The following is a 15,390-nucleotide window of genomic DNA, read 5'->3' as shown; positions in this document are numbered from 1 at the left end:
AATTAATCACACTTGCCAAGATCTTCAACAGCTCATACTGTTTTCATAGACAATTAGGCACCTAAATGCCTTTGGACATAGTGCACCTGTTTTTTTAAATTTGGAGTTCTTTCTAACATTGTGGATTCAAGCCAGAAAAGCACTCTAAGCAGTGGTAATTTGGATCCTGTTTTTTCAGTACTTTATCTCTGCTATGAAAGAACAACTCTAAAATATGTCTCTACCTGAGACAGGGCAACATCCCATCCCGGGACATGAGTAAATACTTCATCCAAGCCACAATAATGAACTTTATTAACACAGATAAAACAATTCCTGTTAAAAATACCAACTTTGTATTTCACAGCAGACATGAATGAAACTTTCTCAGTCTTGCCTGATTCTGACTTCAAATATAAATTACTCTGCGTGTTCCTTAGAAGGAAAAGAAAGTGCTAGCACCTTTCTCTACCTTTATCTTCTTTCACTTCATTCCCAGTAAAATGTCATTTGAGCCAAGCTCTATCCAGATGCCCTGAGCCCATCTGTATGTTCCGGGAACTTAGGCTTTAGGTATTTGAAAGTTGCCTCTCCTTTGTGGGTTTTCTTGGAGGAAATGATTGCTCCTCACACATCTACCTTTGGAAACTCTCCAGAAGGCTCACAAATTCAGTTTACCAGGTTAAAAAAGATGAGTACACACCGGGCCTGAAATAAATAAACTCCTTGACTGGAATTTTGTTCCGGCCTGGGGATGATTCTTACTTAGCCTGGTGAAGGCTTAATGATACATGCTGCCATAGTGGTTTTGAGGAGATTGTGGTAAGGCAAGGGGTAACTAGTGAAGAACAGAAAAAAGCAGAGGGAAGGAGGGTATGAAATGTTAATGCTATCATTCCCTTTTAACACAGAATGGGTCTGTAGATATTCACTGGTCCTTTCTCAGAACATGGTAGCCCAAAGCGTGCTTCTCAACACTATTTTTAAAGCTGTGGTTCCTTAAGTCATGAACCCTTTACAAAATCCTTGAATTCTCTGAAATAGTTCAAGGAACCTGAGCCACCTAGAACCCTTTGAAAATTGCTCATCTAGAGTGAAAGCAGTGATCTCATATGCCAAAGCATTACAAATGTCCAGGCCTGTATTTTCTGTTTCATACACTCTACAGCATCGATCTTGATTTTTGCTTGGAACGACTTTCAATGACATTTAAAAGAATAAACTAACGTTAAGCTATCTGGGGTCTGTCATTCCCCTTCTCTAAATTAAACATAGACACTCCTTTTTTTACCCTGTTTTGATGATGCTCTAGTGGTTTTAAGAGCAGATGATACTGCCTAAATCCAAGACGAATTGAATGAATGAGAGCAGTTAACTTCCACTCCATCTCTGTTTTCTCTGGTTGGATTGAGAGACTACCTAGCCAAAGAAGGGACATGAGCAGCAGATAGCAGAAGCCCATTTGGGGTGAGTTCTCTTCCTTCTTCACTGTCATGAGGGGCTGTGGGGACATCTGGATCTCTAGGGAATGTCACTAAATAGGACCAGATAACCTCAAAATATTAGAGCCAGACCAGCTCTGTCATGTATGATTCACTTGCTGTATAACGACTAATAAAGGCAATATGTGTGGAACCAGGAAGGCAGCCAATATATCTTCTTCCAAGAACTGTGAGTAATTAACTGGGTCCCTGGTTAATTTCTTTCATGAAAATGTGTTGAGTGAGATTCTTACAAGTGGTGCTCTTTGTGTGACGTCTCCCTCTAGTCCCAAACAGCACAAGTTCATGCAGTTGGAAAGGAAGAAAAAGTAAAATGCAAAGTTTCAAAATCTTGGGGGTATTTTTTCTCCAGCTGCGTCAGCTAACATTTCCTTGCTTCTCCTTAGTTCCTAATCTCCTGGAGGTTTTCCTCACAAAACCTGGTCTATAACCCAGCCATAGATATTGTATCTTTGTATAACGTGCTCCAGCTTCTTGCTTGAGGTCGAGGTGTTTCACATCTCTGGTGTTTCAGAGGAAAAATCGTTCAAAACTTCCCTAAGATGAAAGAAGACTAATCAGTTGCAGCATGTCCCAAACGACAAAAAACTCACCCAAAGCACCATGTTGTCCTTGTTTGTGGACCTCACATCACAGCAGCTACGAAGAAGAGGAAAAGACAATTCTCAGCCTGCTAAGTCACTGTTACACCTTGTTAGGAAAGCCCCAGCTCTTTCACTCTGTGTACTTCAGGCTTTCCCCTATTACTGCTGTACAGGCAGCCCATTGCTGTCCATGACTGAGACCGTGTCTCCTTCAAACTTAACAAGGATTTTCTTCCTCACTACGACAGAGCGAGCTGGCTGTGGGAGATGTTTGAGTTGCCCAAAGCAAATGGAGCCCACCCCCACCCCAAGCAGCGAAGGGTGCTCCAAGCAAGCAAATAAAATGATGGATGGTTCCTTCTGACAGCAGGGCAGAATTTAAGTGACAAGAATCCTGCCAGGGATATGTTGAGGACGGAATACATATGATAACAATTTAATATGTACAGCACGCAAGGGAAAAGTATATTAATATCACATGGTGCAATTGAATTAGATATTTTAATTAAACCTAACTTTATCTCACTGATAGTGACTGGCAGTGGATGTTTTAGGAAATACACCAGCATTTCACTGAAATCATCAGTTTAAACAAAAGGATAGTATCCTCTTTCAATATTTCAAACATATTGTGAACATGTCAGCTAATTGTTATGGAGAAATAATATTAAGCTGCTACTGAATGAGGTAATGAGGTGACAGAGCACAGAATATCCTGTAACATAACATTTGCCACATATGACTGTCCCTGCAAGTCCTGTTCTTTAGGAAGCCTCATAAACATAGTGTCTCGTCTACATCCCCTTATGTTATTTTCTTAAGAGGCTTTTTTCATAACCCTAGGAAATAAATAGATGTGATCAGGGACCAGGAAAACTGAACGACAACAAGATTTGTAGCACTACAAAAACATTCACATTGCATGAAGTAGAAAGGGAACAAGATTTGGCCAAAACAAGTGGAATCTATGATTTGTTGGGAATCTAGGAATATTTCCGCCTTTTTTTAAGTGAAATGTACCAGTTTGAATAGCACCAGCTTGTTTTTATTGCGTAATTTGACTCTGTGGATTGAATTATTTTTGCCAAGTTTTGTCAATCTGCCTGGCCTGTTTTATACAATTTACGCACAGTTAATACATCATTCATCAACTCCATGTAAGTGATGGGATTTTTTTTCCTTCTCTCTGCTCCTAATGTCACACAATAATGCCTGCCCAGTTCTGACTAAATTATACAGCTAAACTTTGAGATATATACGTGTGTTAAGTAATATAGCATTTTGTTTCTTCATTCCTCCAGTTACTTCTTTTTTTATTACTAGTTAATAATGGATCTTTGTCAGCTGTGGGTGGATTCACTACGAAGAGTCTTCTTTTAAATAACAAAACGATCCCAAATACTGTGTTATGCAATCAAAATGATGTATATATATTGAGAATATTTACACACAGTGAATTTAAGAAAAAAAGAAATAAAGATTTGTCTTTTCCTTTTCTTTGAGAAGCTAGGAATTTCTGGAATTTGAGCTGGCCATGTCCTTTTCCCCAAAGGTACAAATATAAGGTTCGAACTGATAAGAGAGCAGAACTACCAAATAAGATACATCTCGAGCAAATCTGGCATCTGAACGACTGTCACAAATGCTAGGAGCATGGCGTGCCATCTTCCCGCTTCGGGCTGGGGCTCTGGAGCAGCCTGGTCAGTGGCCGCGGTTCTGCCACCCCGACCTCCAGGAGGACCGCTCGCTGCTCACCTAACTCGCCTGCCGCCTCATGGGAGGCTGAGCTGGAACCTGAATTAATGCCTATGTCTGTCCAGTGTCAGAAAGCAACTAGCCTTTATGAATATTCAAGCAAACTATTTAGGGAGTTTCTTGGTGATGGACTGGGATTATTGCCAGAGTATTAAACATCAAAGGGTGGGGTGCTTCAGGTAGCTCTACCGAACAACTAGTAAATATTCAGTTTACAGATAATGAGATGTCTTACTATTCACATAAGTGCGTAGTGAATGCACAAGCATCAGTAAATCCATTCTGATATCAGTAATAGATAAAATATGCTATACATTTTAATTCCTGTTAAATTATGCAGGGACAAGAAGGGAATCATCCATACAGAACACAAAGCAGCCAAGGCAGCACGGGAACATTTATTATTTTACAGGGTCTGCAGGTGTCGTGAGTGCTTGACACTGCTTTTGGAAAAGCATCATCCTTTCTCCAAGGGATGTATTTGGTTACAGCCAGGTATTTATAAAACCTCCAGGTCCGAAGTCCTTGAGGATATTCAGCAAGTTAAAAATGACAGTACTGCTGTGTGTACTTTTATCTCTTTTCATGCCATGCTATATAGGTTCTGAATAATCCACTTTTCTATATATGACAGTACGCCTGGGTAGGAATAAGGAGAAATTTGCATGCTAAAGAAACAGGATTAGACCACTGAGATCATATTAGAAACAAGAAGGCAAGACCCCTCATAATTATCTTTCTTCTAGTTCTAGATCTCTATTTCCATTGATCAACCTTATGAGTCTTCTTGTTGAGAAGGGGTGTGTGTGTGATAAACGGGTACAGTTCATACTATTGACTCCTATTAAGCTAACTTACATAATTAGAAAAAAACAGACAAACTTCTGAATATATAAGCACATCTTCAGGTCTGCTTTCAAGTCCATCACTGTCTGCTTAAATGTTATATAAGAAGACAGGCTTAGTGCCGTTCCCTCTAACCATTAGGAAATTCAGAAATAAGCTTCTGAGGCTTAGCGTTCAGAGATAAGGGTTAGGACTTCTGCAGCTCCTGAGGGCTGTGGGTAACATAGAGTGGCAATATGACTTCATGTAATGAAGTACTATGTACATGAAGTACTATATACTTCGTTCAGGTGCCCTGGCCATCTGCAGTGGAAAAATGCACTGCAGATGAGAACTTCACAGTGTAGCTACAGCAAGGTGACTTGCACATGCCTCCTCATTTTCACAAGTAATATACTTTTCTAAATCTAGGGTCTGTTGGAGTAGAATAACCTGGAATTGGAGTGGTCAGGATGGGAAGAAAACAGGCATGAAGAAAAGCGTGGGAAAGCTCTGGTGACAGAAGGATTTGACAATTATAAAGTTACATTGAAAGAAGAGATGGAGCAGCAATAGGTAAACAGGGCAGCATACCACCTAGAAAAACAATGTGTGAAATAGAAGGGGAGATTGGAAGTCTCTGATGTATCATGCCACTGTCCTCTGAATGTTCATTGCACTGGTGCAAAGTACTTGGAGAATATATTTAGGACTTCAAATAATTTCAGTTTTGCTTATGCACTTTTTCATATTCTGGTTAAGTAATGAAGTTTTATTCAAGCAAACATCTGTGGATGCAACACTTCAATCTGAATGTGCAAATATTTGCACTGGATGTGTTAGACCACTCACCCACTCAGGTAGCATAACAATACCAGGTAACCATTGCAATAAGAATATCAAATATAAAAAAAATATGGAAGTTTTCAAGTATATTTACAGCAAATACTTTTAATGAAAATATAGCTGAATGGCTCTAAATACTGACCAAATCTGATGAGCTTATGATTTGGAAGTGGATATTGAATAAATATGGTAAGGAAGAGTCCTAGAGTAAATTGTTTTCTATAGCTGCTTTTTGCAGCATAACCTCTTCTCCAGCTACTTTGAACATATATATACGTTTGGATCAAAATTCACCACTCTTCTATAAAAAAATAAAAAGGGACACAATATATTTTTTTTATCTATAAGAATCTAAGAACATAGTTTAAAATAACCAATTATCAGAATTTATCAAAAGCGTGGCTCAGATTTTCCTTTGGGTATGAGACTACTGTACCAACTTTTATGTGCATACTCAAAAAGAGAAGACATGAGGCACAAGGCTTGAAATTAAGTACTTTGCTTTCCATTGACTTATTTCTTACCAAGGCCCAAAGGGAATCTGATGAATCTTGCCAATTCTGGCCTCAAATCCATAGTTCTAGTTAAGCAGAGGATGATCTTTTTTACAAGATAAACCAGTCTAGATTCAGGAGTTTGCAGTGATGGAGAACCTAGCAAGTCCCTCCCTGTCTATGCAATTCTCATACCCCTTACTTCTAATCTGAATATTTCAAAACATAGCTTTCTGATACTGGATCTTGTTATGCCTTTGTCTGCTGGATTAAAGAGTTCTCAAAGCATTCCTGAAGCAGTTTTCTGACTGCTTTCCAATTTTTCAAAATCCTTTTGAAGGTGTGGATACTGGGGCTGGACACTGTATTCCAGCTGACAGTTGAGTTTCATTACCTTGAAATAAGGATTAACTGGGAAGTCAAAACTACATAACTCGGTGTAGTGACATTTCACCTTTGGTGACCTGAGTTTAAATTCGTGTTTGGTCAGCAATGGAAATTGTTTTGCTAATCTTATCCTAGCCCCTTCTGACGTTTTTCCATATCAAAAAAGAATCACTTTCATTGGCATAATTTTCTTTCCCGACTAAGGACAGGCCTAGCACTGGGGTGGCTGAATAACAGGTTTGAATGGCAAGGACAGACTGACAGAGCTGTGTCTGTCCCAGGCACATGCTGTTGGCACAAACACGTTCTGAACAAATGCTGTGCGTACATGAACCGCAGCCGCTCGCTTTCCCCAGCTCTGACCTCAGGCAGAGCCAGCACAGCCCCTAGCAGGATCCTTTCTCCCCTTTGCTTGGTGGTCCTGCCTGAGCAACAGAGAAGGAAGCAATTTTCTTTACAGCCTTAGAATGGAATGATATTTCACAGCTGCAAAATTATATAAAGACTTGAAGCTTACAAGCTGAGCAACAGGAAGCAACGCAATTTTAAAACCACTTTTGCACTATAGAATAATGCCAAGCAATATGCAATGAAGAGAGTGAGATGTTTCCAAATGCTTTTTCTTCAATAAGTTAAAAAACCTATGACCACATATCAAGTATTTAGGCAGTGATGTCTTCCAGACTATGAAGAGATAGAAAGGTAGGTCAGGAAGGAAGGAGGCACAAAGAAAACCTATCTTGAAATAAATGTAGTTGGTGCAAATTAGTATAATGTAGTTGTACCTATATGGGGGTTTAGATAGACTCATTAATATTTAAATACATATGCATTAGCATATGCATAGCTATATTCCTGATACAGAGCTTTTTAATTGACATAAAACCATTTTTTCACTAGATGCTAAAGTTAAGACATAGCTGTTGGGATTCATCTGCCCTAACTTTAGCTTCTAAAAAATTAGTTATCTACTTTAAGTTAGTCACCTAGGTCCCGTTTTATGACTGGCAGAGAGAAAAACATCTCTGTAGAGTTATTGATGCCATAGCCTTACACGTGTCTTCAGAAGAAATGATTTGCCCTATGAAAGTGCTTCTTTCTCTCCACTGAGTACCAAGAAAAGGCAGAGAAGTCCTTTCTGTTTGATGCCTAATTTTTAGGAAACTGAAGTTAGGTAGTTGTGGTGGATCCCCTCACCCATGCAGATTAGAAATGTATATGGATATTAATGGCTACACTCAAAGTGTTTAATCAAAGCAACAAATAATTGTCAGCTCCTTTGTAGCACATTTTTAATACCATGGTGCCCAGTTTTGTGAAGAAAATAGGATGGGGAATTATTCAAAGACATGTATGAGAGCCCTGAAAGACAAATCTGTGTTAATTGCAAGAGCTGTTGATGTACCTGATGTTCATAAGCTGTGATACTAAACTAATACTCCAGCAGGGATGTCAAGGAAGAGGGACTTAATACAATCATAAATTTATTAGTGAAGAAGGATAAATGAACTCTTCATTTTTGTGTCAAAAAGTCCTGTAGCACGTAGAATAGCCTAGCCAAACTCTTGTTTGGCAAGTTATGATATGACAGCTCCATCCGGCTTACAGTTTCAGTAAGAAAAATAATTTGGTGGCTGAGGGGTTCATATGCTTTGGTAGCAGAATACATGTGTCTCACCTAAATACTCTGTAAATTCTGGCATGGTACTCTTGAACTGAGCAAGGTAAATGGATTATTAGTCAAAATCAGAACTAATGGTAGGCCTGGTCAAGTTGCTTTGGCAGGACACTGCTGTGGAAGAGGCGGGGGGGAACCAGACTCTGCCTATGCCAGAGGTCTAACCTGGATGTTTCCACTGCTTTGTTGAAGAAAGAGCTGGGATGTGGGAAGTTGTCACAGTCCCGGGCTGGAAGCAGCCCAGCTGGGCTCAGTTTCCCTGTCCCCCTGGAAGCATCAGGAGCAGCAAGCCTGAATCGCTAATGCTTCCCCTTGGCTCTTTCTTCATCACTCTTATGTTCCTGCCCACTCTTCCTCTCCTGGCCATGCGAGGAATTCCTGGCTCTCACCCTGCTCCACTAAACTTGGAGTGGCAAAAATCAGCTTTGCTTGCACAACTGAGACCTCACAAGCCACCTCTGGTTATTAAACCCCGACAGTCTGGATGCGTGCAGGCACAACATGGAGAGGTAAGCGTTTGGCATGGGCAGCTCTGTAGAAGAGGTTGAAATATTCTCGCATGCCGAAACGTTGTTTTCATTTCAAATTGATGTAGTTTATGCTGAAATGGCAACTTTTTTTGCTGTCCAGATGACCTGTAATTTCCACTAATCAGTTTTAAAATCTCAAACAAAATGGTGTTTCAAGTCAAAAGATCAATTAATATAAAATACATTTATAATTTCTTGTCTTGTTATAAATCGTAATTTCATTGCTTTCTAAAAGAAAATTGCAAAAATACCATAACAGAATACTTTAAGTAGATGCATCATTCTGTTTTGAAGTTTCTATTTTTTTCCGAATCTGTTCAAAACCTCCTGGAGAAAATACAAGATTATTCTTCAAGCAGAAACATTCCTCAACAACATTTTCTTTTAAAAAGCTCTTGATGAGATGTATTTGGATTTCTGACCAGCTATTGCCTTAAATCATTTCATCACTGAGTACAGTAAAAAGGAGCCTCACTTGGTGGAAAAGAAATAACATCCAAGCAGCCTCATCTGGAAGAGTACTAGTGGTAGCAGAGATCTCCAAGGCTTTCATTTGGTTAGCAGAAGATCTTCAAAGTTTGTGAAGTAGAAATGTTTCCTGCTTCAGAAGGAATAAAGGTAAAAAGTAGCTTATAATTCAGATTCAAGGAAGAGTATGAATGAATGAATCACTTTCCTGCAAAATAAGGTGTGATAGGACATAAACATTCCCAGGACTGGAATAGATATTGAGAGGGTGGTCAAACACTGGAACAGGCTTCCTAGAGAGGTGAATGATGCCCCAAGCCTGTCAGTGTTTAAGAGGCATTTGCACAATGCCTTTAATAACATGCTTTAACTTTTGGTCAGCCCTGAATTGGTCCGGCAGTTGGACTAGATAATCACTGTAGGTCCCTTCTACCTGAAATAGTCTAGTCTAGTCTAGTCTAATCTAGTCTAGTCAAGTCTGTGAACTAAGCAAAACAGTACATAAAGCATCTTTGGACTTTCAGGGGGTTCAATAGTTTGATGTATATGCAGAATTGTCACAATTACAAAAATGACGCTATAATGAACTTTATATGTGTATGCTCACCATTCAAACTGCACTGTACTTTTCAAAATGCACATCTGTACGCAGTAGATTTTCAGAAGCCATAACTGTTATCTTATTGTCAGCTGCCATTTAAGGCGATAGTAAAACTCCCCTAGTTGGAATCAGAACTAGGGCAATGCTGAGCACATCTGGGAATACCACCTGTGCTGTGAAAACAGTGTAAGTGATAATTTGCTGCACCCCAAGAGGAAATATTTTATGATTTCCCCATGTATTATTACTATGTAATTAGTTGAGCAGAGGATGGGAGTTTAGATGCTCACACGGACAAGTGCAAAAGGCATGCTAACAGAGTGAAAGAGAAGGAGGGAAGATGGACTATTGATAAGCTCTTTCAAGGATGTCGGCACCATCAGATATTAATAATCTACCTTAAATGCCTAAAGACAGAACCTGTGTACCTGCACAGTCGCAGCTCGGGGGCTCTCTCCATAACTTAGACTCCTTATTTACTCATCTGAATTGGGTGCTGGAGGACAGAGAAGGTAACCAGTCTTCTAAGAATGTTGACTTCTGTTCTCCAATGTACAAACTGTAAAGTCCATGTGCCATGAATCCTTTGAGTGAACCCTGGTTACAGATCAGTGCAGCATACTAAAATAAACAGGGCTCTTTCAATCCACCTACAGCCAGACAGGCTTGGTTTTCAGGTTAATAGACTTAAGAAAAAAAACTATATAGGAAATGGATGGGTTTCCATCACAAGACTAATTAAATGTACAGTTTTGGCTTCACTCCATCTAGTGGCAACCGGGCAGAAATTCTCCTCCCTCCTTCCATGCAGAAGCAACAACGCGTGAGCTATGGCTAAAAAGTTTGTGTTGGATGTTCTTGGCACTGTTTGAGCACGTTTGTAGTCAGTGAAGCACAGAAGAAGTGGATGAATGGGCTTTACTGTGTTCACCGCTGACACGTCGTGGTTCCCATTACACCACACCACCCGTGGTACGGGAGCCTGGTACGGGAACTGTTAGAGAGAAGACAGGAGGAGAAAGCGCCCGATGCGGATGGAAGCAAAGGTCTGCTGAATGCATGTAAACAAGGGGTGTTATGTTAGAAAGGTTTGAGAGAAATGCATTCATAGTTTCTGCTAAAGATTTCTTAGGCAATAGAAATCTAACAGGGGAGAGATTCATTCACAGGCAAATGTGTCCTAGAGTCCTCAGTCAAAAATCTTGGATCAGATCTTGTTTTCCTAATGTGCTGGAAGCAGACTAGTTCTGTACAAAGTCTTCTAGGTATTCATGCAGCAGTTCTTGCTTTAAATTACTTTTTCTTTGATGCTTTACCTGAGCTTGCAACCCTTGAGTTTCCAAAGAGGACAGAAATCACAGGAAGGTAAGGCGCATCTCTGGCTGCATCCAGGTCCACACTAAGAAGCAAAGGATCCTCTCTGGGCATATCAGTTCTCACATTAACTTTCTGTAATACAGGCTTGGATTTTGTGTTGGATTTAGATACATTAAATGGTCTGTGCAAAATCTATCCAAATGCAACATCTGAATTTTAGGAATGTTCAGATACCATTGGGACCTGTAAGCTTAAATTAAAGTTTAAAAATTGATTATATATGTGTGAGCATGCACACACAGAGATGCACACATATATACACACTATGTATATTACTATACATATACATAATGTAGCTGTTTCTTAGCAATCTTAGCAAAGGATCTGGGTCTTATTCTGCTGTGTTTTGTATAACAGACAATTAAAAAGCAATCTTTCTGAGATTTTTGGATGAAGGCAGATATAGGAAGTCATCATATATGACCCTTCTATCAATCAGGGTAAGAAAAAACCTCTAAATATAGTGAGATAATTTGTATAAAGCAGCACTGAATCATGCCTCTGTTTTCATTCAAATCATATAGTAATTAGTAAGTGATGATCTGGTTTAGAAGAAAGAACATATTGTTTTTGTACACTGTGCTTTGTGTACTGTTTGGGCTAAATTAAGACAAATAACCAAGACAATATTTTGCTTTGATATCAGTAAATATTGGCATCAAGAAACCGCTGCCCCATTATTTTTAATGGGAAGAATTCAATCCAAACCTTTTTTTCATCAAGTTAAGGAGGTGATGTCATATGGTAAAGGCTGGATATTCCAAATAAATCACTAACAAGTCATTTTGGCTGAGCAGTATGTGTATCAGATATGCAATTGAACATGTCTGGAAGAAAATGCATTATTGTCATAAGACTTAGGAGTCAGAGCCTGATGAGTTTGTATATCTTGCAAACAGTTACACAAGTAACCAGACATTTCCTGCACAATTCAACATTTTTCAGGGAACGTCCTAGACTTTATAGCAAGTAACCTTGGATTACACACTTAGACCCTGATTCAGCACCCACCGCTGAGTGTTTCTCTCTTTCTGTAGAGCCCCGCATGACATGCTTGTCAAATGCGCATTGTAAAATCCATTGCAACATCCAAAGTGAGACGGCGACGGAGCATTATGCATATAGCGTGTTCTGAACTGCGTTCCCGGAGACGCGGCAGCAGCTAATAATTACAGGCTGCCTTCTGTACTTCCCTCGGTCTCTGATCCTGAGTGTCCCAAATGATTTAGAGCTCAGGGAGCTGGACCCCCTCCCATCACCAAGAGGCAGCTTCGGTCCCCCGTGCTCGTTCCCTCCATTGCAGACGCCTGTCTTGCGTGGGCATCACTCCGGCTCCACACCCACGGCCACTGGCAGCGCGAGGGAGACGATACTCTTCTGTCTGCTGCTGGGCTGCAGTTTACACATAGCAGATCATAGATGTATAGGAGTCTGGCTATAGGTGTCTGGCTCCGAGGCAGATATCCTGGAGGATGAGTTAAGCTCCCCGTGGGGAGTGCATGGGAGATTTAAGTGCCTCATAGGCAGTGTGTGATATCCAAAGGTTCTGAGGGTAATTACGAAAGCTCCTGCTAATTTGATCTGCTGTAAATCCTAAAAGGTTTTATCAGCGGGAGCTATCTAAAAATAAGCTCATTACTCTTTCTCACAAATCACCTATGATTTTTTTTCCCTAATTTTACTACCCAGCCATATGAATTGACAGAAGACAGAGTATCGGTGGACAAATTAGACCTTTTCCTGATGACAACATAACAGAGCTCCCTCCAGAAGAGGAGCTATGCCAGTATAAGCTTGGTTTATGTAAGACTCAGTTTTTGCAGTAGGGTTACTGTGAATCTACCCTGCAGAAAATCAGAGCAGATGTGTAGTGTCTGTGTGGAAATAGGAGCCTTCCTTTCTAATCGACCCTGCAGTGATACCTCAGGCATGGAGTAGACCCCAGGCAGGGCATTTCTCATGCTATAAAGTCTGGAGGTGGGTGAATATTTTCACAATCAAAGTGAGGCTGGGGAAAAAAAATATATAAAAAAAGCTGGCGTGTCTCCAGGAAGCTCTGTTTTTCATTTCACCTGAACTGTTTAGAATTTTTACAACTGAAAATTGCTTCTTTCCATCTGTGAAGCATTTGCTTCTTGGAAAAGATGCACAAAGCCAAGACATGAAAGACATTTGAAATAAATAAATAAACTAATGCATTCTTTGGAGAATCCATGCTGTTTCCCTACTGCTCCCCATTTTCTTATGAAGACCTCTCCACAGATGGAGGGCAGCCGTGGCCTCCTCAGCAGTAACGAGGGATGGAAAATAATTCCAGTAAGTAAATTACAGTAGCTCATATGTCTGCAGTCTCAATAAGTTCTGTTTCTAAAGCATAGGCCACAAACTAGTTTAGTGAGGGGAGGACATCTTTCATATATATGCATTCATAAATGTTATAATTTCCGAAGAAGAGCTTACCTAATATGATTAGCTGTGGACAGGACTGCCTGATATAAACATTTTGGGCAGGAATGGCATGGAGGATGTCAGGAGAGGCTGCAGCACCCACTTCAGGGATGATTCAAGTCTGTGCTCCTGCTGGCACTAAGGTAGCTGAAGACTGACTATTTTATATGGCTGGGTGGAGACAGAGATACACCACCACATTTCTCTGGTCTCTCTATAATCTCCTAGAGTTTACAAGTACCCAGTAACAAGAATAAAATTGCAATGGTGGCTTATTGTCAGCTTCAGCCCTCTTCCCCCTGCTCTATGAATACTATCAGCATCCCTCTTTGAAAGGTGTCACACAAAAGCTTACTCAGAGACATTCCTGAACAGAAACGATGTCAGGTAATTGAGGAATTTTCCACTGACCTTTGATATGAAATCATTGCAGTAAAGCAGAGAGAAGGATCTACAAGCAAGGACAGCAGCGAGGAGAGATATTCGCTCAGAAAGAATCGAAGTCTTTCCCTTGACCTCAGTTGAACGCTGCTGGCTCATGCTGGCTGCAAGCTTTACTCTAAATTTTTCTCCCTGGAAAGGAGTTACCAAGTGTCCTTCCACATGCTCCTGGTAGTGACAAAGATTGGTTGGTGACAGCTATCAAATTCTGCCTGCCCAGATGCAGGGATCTGTGTGGGCTAAGGGTTTTGCTGGATTTGGATTCAGAAATGTTGCATTAGCAGGCAATAGAGAAAGTTCTTGGGCTGTCCTCTCTTAAAGTGATTAATTATTCAATGGGACTAAAGTGATTAATTATTTAATGGGACTTTTCTTAATTGTTGCTTAGCATCTCTGAAATAGTGGAAGGAGTTATTTCGGAAAATTGCACCCTGTTCTACTAACTGTCAGGTGTGCTGATTTACAGCTAGATGGTGGCACCCACCTCCATGGTCCACCAAATTGGAAACCACATTTCCTTCATAATTTGTATTGCTGGAGCTATGGTTTGGTTGTATTTGAAGAATGCAGGAGAGGAGCCAGGTCTGGTAAGGATCTGAGGAATCTGCTTGTCATTCAGGTTGAAATCTTGGCTGCTTATGAAGAGTGCACAGAAGATTTGCTCCCTCCTCTGTAACTACTCTGGAGAACAGAAAGCATGGGATCCGATCTCCTTTTGAAGCTTGTGCACTGCTGTTAAAATAGACTTGAGCAAATCTGTTCTAAAATCTTTTCCTTGGCTCACAGGAATTTTGGATATACAAACTATCAAGCTTTGAGCAAAAAAAGAAGAGAAAAACCATGAAAGCCATGCATTTGATCCCAGGCCTAGCGAGGTGGTGTGCTGCAGATGAGTTTGCAAACCTCAGTTCTATCACTCTGCAATAGTCAGAGCTATCAGGCTCTCCTTAATGTGTTACACAAAAGGGCTGCAGCACACAAAGCCTGGAACACATCAGTTTACAGATCCCAAGAGGGTCCTGTGGAGTCTATTACTTTGATGAAGTGGTATTTAAAATTGCATTACCCAGCAGTTGTTTAACCCTCCAGATGTTGCCCCCGTGGAGTGTTTAATACGACGTGAAGCACTGGTAGGCTAGGCCATAACCTCGTGTCATCTTTTCAGCAGGTCACATCAGGTCTTACTATCTTCTACTAAATCAATACAGGATGACCTGACGCAGCAATTTTCCCCCTCTGCTGTTCTTTTTTTCCAATAGCGAGTAGAAAAAAACAGAAGGAAAAAAACCCAAACCAACAAACAAAAAAACAATCCAAAAGGAGAAGGTCTGGAAGCAAACAAACGCCAAAAAACTTTTGCTCAGCTCGGTTCCGATTTCCCCTTGTGCGCGGACAGCCCCGATCCCGCAGCCTGGTGCTGCCATCTGCTGTTTCTCCTGCTTTGGACGTTGCCCACCTTCTTTTGAACGCGTCAA

The sequence above is a fragment of the Harpia harpyja genome, chromosome 13 (genome assembly GCF_026419915.1).
Source record: "Harpia harpyja isolate bHarHar1 chromosome 13, bHarHar1 primary haplotype, whole genome shotgun sequence".
Classification (NCBI taxonomy): Eukaryota; Metazoa; Chordata; class Aves; order Accipitriformes; family Accipitridae; genus Harpia; species Harpia harpyja.
Note: the sequence above shows the minus strand (reverse complement) of the source record.